The sequence below is a fragment of the Cupressus sempervirens genome, chromosome 11, assembly GCF_028749045.1.
Source record: "Cupressus sempervirens isolate cs-2001-9-10 chromosome 11, ASM2874904v1, whole genome shotgun sequence".
Lineage (NCBI taxonomy): Eukaryota > Viridiplantae > Streptophyta > Pinopsida > Cupressales > Cupressaceae > Cupressus > Cupressus sempervirens.
The window spans coordinates 182755943-182765456 of NC_143128.1; positions in this window are offsets into that span (position 1 = coordinate 182755943).

A 9514-nucleotide genomic window follows, 5' to 3' on the forward strand; every position below is an offset into this window, starting at 1 on the left:
AGGTGATTTTTCCCTAAAGAAAATTCGTACACTTTTAATAGAAAAAACATTTGATTCCTTCAAACTAGATTGAAATCTTTTCATATGTAATACAAATGAAATTAAATATATAAGTCTAGTGATAAGTAGGGTATATTTCCATAGTAAATCAAATTGTGATATTGCTATTAGGATTTAACTATGTAGTTTTTGAGTTAAACCCATTGAATCATTTTTCATGAGTAGTGATTCACACATGAATCCATCTCTCATGAGAATAAATAGAACAATTGGCACTCATTGGATCTAGGTGATGCTCAAGTTGGAGTAGTACTGGGATGGGTGACCTCTCGGGAAGTCTCAGTGCTTCACCTCTATGAGAATCATCTAGATCTAATGAGTTCCAAGTGTTCCATTTATTCTCATGAGAGATGGATTCATGTGTGAATCACTACTCAGAAACATGAATCAATGAGTTTGACTCAAAAACTACACAGTTAAATCCTGATAGTAATATCACAATATATCAATCTAGTTTGATTTGAGTAAAGAAATACATCAATCATTGATATGTATCTAGTTATTTTCACAAGGGGATTCATAGTCTTTATTCAATTTTCAACTAGTAACCATAACAGTTCTAACTAGATTTGAATCTTCCATAACAAATTTCTTCAACAATTCTCTAACATAATTGGACTATATAATAAAAAATCCTTTATCTAGCTGTGTAACTTGCGATCCAAGAAATGATTTCATCTCATCTATCATATACATCTCAAATGCTTTTTCCATCTCATCAACAAAACCTTTATTTCATCATCTCCACCAAATATGATATCTTCAAAAATAACTTCAACAATAAAGATATTGTTATCAACTAATTTGAAATATAAATTACTATTGGTAGTACCTTTACTAAATCCAATCTTTATCAAGTACCTATCCAATTTTTTATAATGGGGTCTAGGATATTTTTTATATCCATATAATATTTTCTATAGTTTTTATATCATATCTCCATTGGTTAGGGAAATCCATATGGTTGTTCAATGTAAAATTCTTCCTCTAGCTCTACACTCAAAAATGTAGACTTAACATCCATCTAATATACTTTGAAATTTGTGTAAGATGAATAAGAAAGAATTAATATAACTTTAATCCTATAATAAGGGGAAAAGGTCACATTAAAATCAATACCTTCCATTTGGAAATATCTTTTTCATACCAATCTATCTTTGTTATGAATCACCTTTCCATCTTCATTCAACTTTCTTCTAAATACCCAGTTAATTTAAATCACATTGTTCTTCATAGGTCTAGAAATAATAATCTAGGTCTTGTTATTCTCAATCTGAAAAAGCTCTTATTTCATTGACTTCACCCAACTTTCTTCATTACATGATTCTTTTACATTGTTAAGCTCAAATTCTAATAATAGACATATTTCATCTATAGAAATTATCCCTCTAGTTTGGAGACCTCTATTCTTATCGCCAATAATAACATCTTCAAAATGATTAAGCTTTACATATTGTAGAGTCTTTGAAGAGTTATTTGTGGAAAACCATTCATATCAACTTCTTCTTCATTAGACACAGGTTTAACATGTTCTTCCAAACCTTTCAGATCTTGAATCTAATCATATGCTTCCATGGTCTAATAATCCTCTTTAATTGTGTCATATTTTCAAGTTCTCTCTAATTTCTACACATTCTAATCTACCCTAACATTTTCACTTTAAACAATCTTCTTCATTTTATAGTTATAACATTTATGTGTTTTTCTCTTTGTACAACATCTAAGAAATATCCCTCCATCACTTCTTGTATCAAACTTTTCAATTTCCTCATCTCTATTAATATAACATCTACTTTAAAAAATTATAAAATACTTTAGTACAAGTATATGACCATACTAAATTTAATAAGGATTCTTATTGATTCCTTTCTTTATTTGCAATCGATTCAAAGTATACATTTTAGTGTTCACCGCTTCTCTCTAGTAGATCTACAAAAACATTTCCTTCAATCATCATGGTTCTATTTGTGTCTATACTAGATACATTTACCTTATCTTTGCCATACTATTTCATTATGGGGTTTGTGGAGCACAAGTATGCATCTTTATCTCATGTTCTTCACAAAATGCATAAAAACCACTAGATGTGAATTCTCCTTCTTTGTCTAATCTTAAGCGTGTTTATCTCTATCTAGACTCTGTCTCAACCATCACCTTGAATATCTATTTTTGTAAGAATTTTGATTTCTCTCTAAAAATATTACCCACATTGTTCTTGAATAATCATCAATGAATAACATGAATTATCTATCTCCATAATAGCCTTTTTTCTTTGTAGGACTAGACAAATTTGTACCTGCCAAATCTAGAAATCCATTTTAAGTGTATGTCATGTTCTTAAAAAGAAGATCTATTCAACTTTCCAAATTGAGAATATTTGCACATATTTTTAGGCTTTATCATCTTAGACAAATCTCTTACAACATTAGTCATGGTAACCCTCACCATTCTATCAAAGTTTAAATGAAAGAATCTTCACTGTCATAGCCAACCATTGAATCAATCTTAGAAATCAAGCAATTATTCTCAATAGTTCTCAAGTAAAATATTTTGATTTCAATTTGTTTACTAGATGAAATCAATTCTCCGGTGCTTCTAATGATTTTTCACATCCTTCGATTAATTCCAATTGATGACCCTTATCCAATAGTTTTGTAGCACTCAAAAAGTAATATCTTAAACCTTAAGCTTACATAGCATTATGAATCTTTTTTTTACCATCAAGGATAATATCATCTTCCCTTAATCAAATAGGGATTGTTGTTACCAGTTCTAATGACACCACCTCCATAATCTTCAATATTCATAAATGTATTTTCATCACTAGTCATGTGATGTGAACATCCATTGTCAATGACCCATTCATTTCTTTTTATCAACATTCAAAACCAAACCTTTATCTTCATTATGATGATCTTGTTTAAGAATAATAAATAGATTTTCTTTAGCACTAGCACAACTCATCACCAATCACACCATATTGAGAAGCATAAAAACTTTTATGTCCCTTAGGGTAAAATTTATTAGATATGAACTTAGGTTCCTTAGAAACTTTATTAGGATATTTATACACAATATGACCAATCTTATTATAGTTAAAGTATTTCAAAGGATTCTTTCCTTTGAAATGATAGCTTCCAATTCATCAATCTTATTTTCATCTTTCATAATATCTTCTCATTTCTTAGTATGTTTTATATCTTTTAATATCCTAGAAGTACTTTATTCCCTTTCATACTTAGTTATACTAGATTTCAATGCAATTTCAACCTTTGGAAGTTCCCTACCAAGAGTAGTCATCTCATAGGGAAAATGTCTACTAATTAAAGCTTCTCTTAAAATATCTCTTATAGTTCTCAATTCCTCGATAGTTGTAACCTTATCACTATAACATGAGGGAAATACCAACTAGTAGAATTGGCCTCTATTTTTGACAAAAATTGGTAAAATTTTCTACTCAAGTTGGTCAAATAATCCACAAATGTCCTTGTTGGTATTTTTCTCATTGCAATTTTAATGAATCCTTGTTCAGGTCAAACTTTTGAAGCAAGTGCTCATCAAAATTGGCACAAACATTTGGCCATTATGTTCATAGAAAATTTGATCATTTTTGGTCAAAACAGGTGCCCCATCTGACCACAATGCCAAATAGATGATGGTATCCTAGTCGGTTGTTTCATCAAAATTGTGACAAAGGCTAGTTGAGCTTTCAACCAGCCTTGGTTAAGGTTGAGAAATTGGCACCAACATTTTTCTATATGTGGTTGTCGAACCTTCCACCAATATTGGTTGAAAAGGGTGACCCATTTGACCCAGATGCCAAACCCATAATGGTGACCTTGTTAGTGTGTTGGTCAAAAGTTTGACCATGTCTGGTCAAAAGTTTGACTAAACTTTGTTAGGTTTTGACCTAGATCAGTCATAATTTTGACGAATATAGAAGGTTTATAAAAATATACACTATGATATCTCTATAACATATAGCAGTTTGGTCATCTTCAAAGTCGAGCAAGATATCACTATAACATATAGTGATCAAGTTTATCACTATGCATAGAAGACATATTGTTAATATGGAGATGAGTAATAGAGAAAGGTGTATTTCTATAACCTTCAATGATCATCGACAAGCAAGGAGATGAGATTTTAGTTATGGAAATGGGCGATGACATTATCCTTGGTTGGAATTGAGCTATTTTGTTTTGGAAATCAGCGATGAAGTGAGTTGTATTACTATATGATATGGCAATAAGTGCTTTTGGTGATTGAAGAAAGGAAGTTTCTGTTGCAATGATTAGTGATAAGATTGGTTGATCGCCATCCGTTACATCGATAAAGTAGTGTGATTTTCAAAAGGGTTCTCTATTGCCTATAGTGATGGATTAGTTGATCGTGGATCACATTTGGAGAATAATGGACATAGCAATGAGCGATGGGCATTGTGTATCATTGTGTATTTTAGCAATAATATGAAAACTCACAATGAAGATTAAAACTCATGATTGCTATAATCTATAGAGAAAACACCTATCAAAGGTCGGAGAAAGGTTGATTTCCTATATAGCAATGAGCAATAGGGTCATCGCTATTGTTATAACAATAAGTGTGAAAAGTAAAACAAATCACTATTCAAGGGATAAGACATAGTGATTAAAGAGGTGTAGGTATTTTTTCCTTTTTAACGTGTCCACATACTAATTTATTTGTATATGAAATAGGATATGATTTTAATGTTAGTTTTTTAGAATAAAAGGGAGTTTTGAAAAATGAAATAGACTAATAAGATCTCAAATAGCTCATAAATCATGTAGATTTGACACATTCAAGAAGAGAATGCTTACACAAAATGAGGCCAAATCATGCACGACAAGTTGAGTATTGGCCCTTCCAATTTTGTATTTGATAGTTTCTTGATAATGACACATTCAAAATGCAATTGTGAGAAAAGACCTAGAATAAATGAAATTGATTAAATAATGAAGGTATGTTAGTATGAGCTTCACTTGGTTTTGAGAATAGTTTAATGTTTTGTAGTTAACAAGGCCAACCACATGAAGGTTGAATCTCATCTAGCCTCACTCCCCCTCCCCCTAAAATCAATCTAAATTACCCATTAACATCTAATTACATACTTCATTCATTCAATCATCCATTTATGAACTCTAACATTCAATCAATACAATCACATAAAATTCATTAATACCAAACACTAATCAAGAATTCATTAACACATAACAATATTCATTAACATGACATAAAATTCAATATTAATATGCAACATTCATAGATAATTACTCAAAACAATGTTCTTTCATTATCCAACAAAGTTTATCAAACAAGGTTTTATCAAAGAGCATTTTTAAAAGATCATTGAAATTTTTTTTTTGTTTTTCTTAGATTTCTTAAGGAAAAGGTTGATAGGCGCATCAATATCTTTCTCATTCTCCTCCTCTTGTGGCTATAATGTCAAATTATGATGCTTCCTCCTTCTTTGAGGAGCAAGAGGCTACTACACTAAAGGGGGGTCTCTTGTAATAATAAGTAAATGCAGGTTAAATTCACATACTTTTTTGTGTATTGCTACAAGTATTTCATTAACCAGAAAAACATAAAATGCATTTTTCATTACCTAACAATGCCACATGAACATGTATAGTAAAATTTTGATCGGTCACCACCTCAACATGTTGAACACTTCAAACATGCTCCACTCATTCACCACAATGTTCAACATGCTCTAAAATATTCAAAAAAAGGTTATGCATACGACCAATTGAAATTGAAGATGTTTAATTCTATAAATAATTAAATAATTTATTTCCAATATCAAATTAATACCTTGACCACTGTAATGCACATCATGGCCTTCATCATGCGCAGGTTCTATGATAGGATTTGAAGGCTGTAGTGAAATATCATGTGCATTGTTTGATATATAAAACATAAATAGTCAATTTATGTTGAAATCTAACACCAAACATGAAATTTTTCAACTATTCAATTTTATTTACTTTTCATTTGACCAATTTACCTATGTCTCATCTGGTGCACCAAATTCTTGGGTATGGCTTTCAAATTCTTGGCGTAGGCGTGCAACCACAACTTTATAGCCTTCCTTCAAGGCAATTTTTTTTGTCTTCATCTATGGGCTCTACATTAAATTTTGTTTCCTATGTTTTTTTCTTAATATCATCAGTTTTGCATGTATAATTTGATTAAATAAAAATTTTTGCAACCTTATTAAAAAAATTGATATTAAATTCCATTGCTTCTACTTACAAGTTGAGAGTGAAGTTTCATATAGCCACCAGAGCCAAGTTTGTGTTGGTCAACCTTTTGTACTCTTGCTTCTGTAGCTTTTGATGTGTCTTGTAGTCTATGAAAAGTTTTAAACATGTTAGATTATATATTTACAAAGATCACTAATTAGTGCATGATTACATTCTACTCAATACTATGATGGCATATCTTCTTTGACCCTCTTCTAGTTCAATTCATTTACCCTATAGCCTTTTCTCAATTGCATCTTCTATTATTTCATTCCACTCCATCGATGGAATCATACAAGGATGCTCGTACTTTGGGTTAACCTTTAGAGCCCTTCTATATTAGTCCCTCACAGTCTTTATATGTTTGGATGCTTTTTTAAGAAGTAAGGCACTATCAAAAATGTTTTTTCCAAAGATGTCCTCAAAAGATGTAATGAGCTGATTTTTTAATTCAAGATCATATTCATTCCACCTTTTTTGAAAAAATAACATTTTTAGATCAATAACTTTAATATAGTACAATAAATGGAAGAAAAGAAAAATATTGTACCAATGATATAAAGCTACGTACCTTTTATGTATGGTTGGCCCAAATAGCTTCAATGTCATTTCAAAAAGAGTATCATAAAAAACATCATTTCCTAAAAAATATCATGGGATTATCAATCCAAAATGAGTTATGTATAAGTAAGCTACAATTACAATGTAAATAATAAGAAGTTTAAAGCACCTAGAAATTTTGGTACTTTTAACATAAACATATTTTTCTTGTTCAACAATAATGACCCCACAAATGAACTAGAACTAGTAACATGAGCTGATCTAAGAAATGGTTCAACTTCAGAGGTCTCTATTCTTGTATCAGTTATAGGTGTATATATTAGTGCATAAAATAGGTCCATGAGTATAAAATGCACCCAAAAAAAAAATCAATGCATGATTAGCACATAATAAAATATAGCAAAAAAAGGTTTTACTAGTTGTACTTGGTACAGATGAAGATGTTTGTAAGCTCCTTGTTTTCGACATTGCAATTGGCAATATCAAAGTGGTGATTGAAAGAGGCATCTTCACTTCATCGTGAGTTGAAGAATACATCATTAGCATAGAAATTTGCATTGGATATGATCAAATGGGGTACTAGAAGCATCCAAATATAAGTTGAGTCAATAATACATGCGAAGGTTAAATGAATGGTTAAAGGTTTAAGGATTATTTACATGAAGGTTGTGTGCCATTACAACCCTCACCATGTTAACCACATTTCACAGGTGTCAAAAGTTCATGTAAGAAGAACACATCATATTTTAGATCACGATCCATAAGATAGTATAAAATATAAATATCTGTTGAACTTTTATTATTGTTTAAGATTAATTACTGCTTACCTTCATACAATTGACTCTACACATCAATTCATCTTTGAGTACCTTTGTCTCCTTAGTTTTGTTTTGTTCCATGACAAGAGTAAGAATTTTTTGAATATATTTATTTATAATCTTAGTAGCCATGAAGCCAAGGTCAGTGCTACATGTGATGTCATCTAAAAATGCCACCTCAATTTTAGATCGCATTTGATATGCTGCCATTTTTTATTTTCCCTATCAATAAGTATCAAGTTGTGACATCAATATCAATAAAATTCTATCAGAACAACTCTAAATCCATAAAGAAAAGAACATAATAATATGACATTTGTTTCTATATAATTTTTACAATTACACTAATCAAGGTTTACCTTTGTTGAAGGTGTGTGAGGAACATCCTTGGTTGTGTCTTTTGGTGGATCCATGTCACCCTGTGAAAAAATTAGTAATTATTAGCAATTAGCAACAAAATGAAAGTTATAGACTTACCAAAAAAATTATCAATAAAAAAGTAGGTTGTATATTGGAGTCAATATTAATTGGAGGCAATTGGTTTAAAATATGTTATACTTACCAGTCCCATGATAGTGATTTTTTTTGTATCAACATTATTCAAATTATAACCTATCAGAAGCTCTTCCCCTACACTTATTGATTTTATTGCACATACATGATTTTCCTTGTGCACCTAGAATATAGAATTCAACCGCTTATTAGTTGATATAGGTTGAGAATGGTGCAAGGGCATTTAGGAACAACAAGCAAACAATGAAGACTATGGAGGAATGGAAGACACCTAATGGCTATCAGAAGTCTAAGGAGGTCAAAGGGATCCTAAATTATGAAATTCATATCAACTAAGTATAAAGCTTCTACAAATTCTGTACTAAATAATTTAGACTTGTATAATATCCTTTGTTGTTGAATATGATCTTCTTAATATTATGAAGTATGGAGGAATTGTCAACTTTAATTCTAATTTGAATATTATTTATCTTTGCAATAAATCCAAACTAGTATTATTTCTTGAGGGAGAAAACTTGTAATTATTGTGTGTCCTCAAACTACAATAATACCTACCTTTAATACCAAGACCAAAGGGCATGTCCCTCAAAGGGACATGTTCCTAGTTGGCCCATACCATGCTTCTAGAAATAGGTGACCAATCTAGACAAACTAAATGTTAACTAACAAGACTTTTAAGTTATGTTAGTGTTTAAACATTGATATCTTATAAAAAATTGCTGCCTATTATTTCAAGAACCACTAAGTATATGATGCCTAAATTAGTAGTAAAGGGAGAAGATTACGGTGCAGTCTACACTCTCTTGGACTAGTATGATATTGTAATTATAAACTTAACACTCCCTCTTAATTTGATAATCATACTGAGAGGTAACATATCTAGCATCATCAGTTATGATGAATAAGCATAGATTGATACTCTATATCTATCTGAATCTTCTTGAACAAATGGCATCATGGAACACATGATACTGAGTCATATAATCATCTTGTGATATGACTTATCACTTATACTAGTGATGTCAGTATTGCATGTAATGCAATACACATAAGATAAAATCTGAAGAATGATTAAATTCTTCATTTATGTAGGTCCTGACTCATAGGTACTAGTAATCCTATATCACAACTTGATCTTGAGTTAAGATCTACTAGAGAACAGGATAAAATTTGAAGAATAAATTCTTCCTTTATCCAGATTTTGATTAATAGACATAGAAATGCTTATTAATCACAAATTGATCTTCAACTCACCTAGATCTAACAATAATTCTATATTGTTTAATACATTAT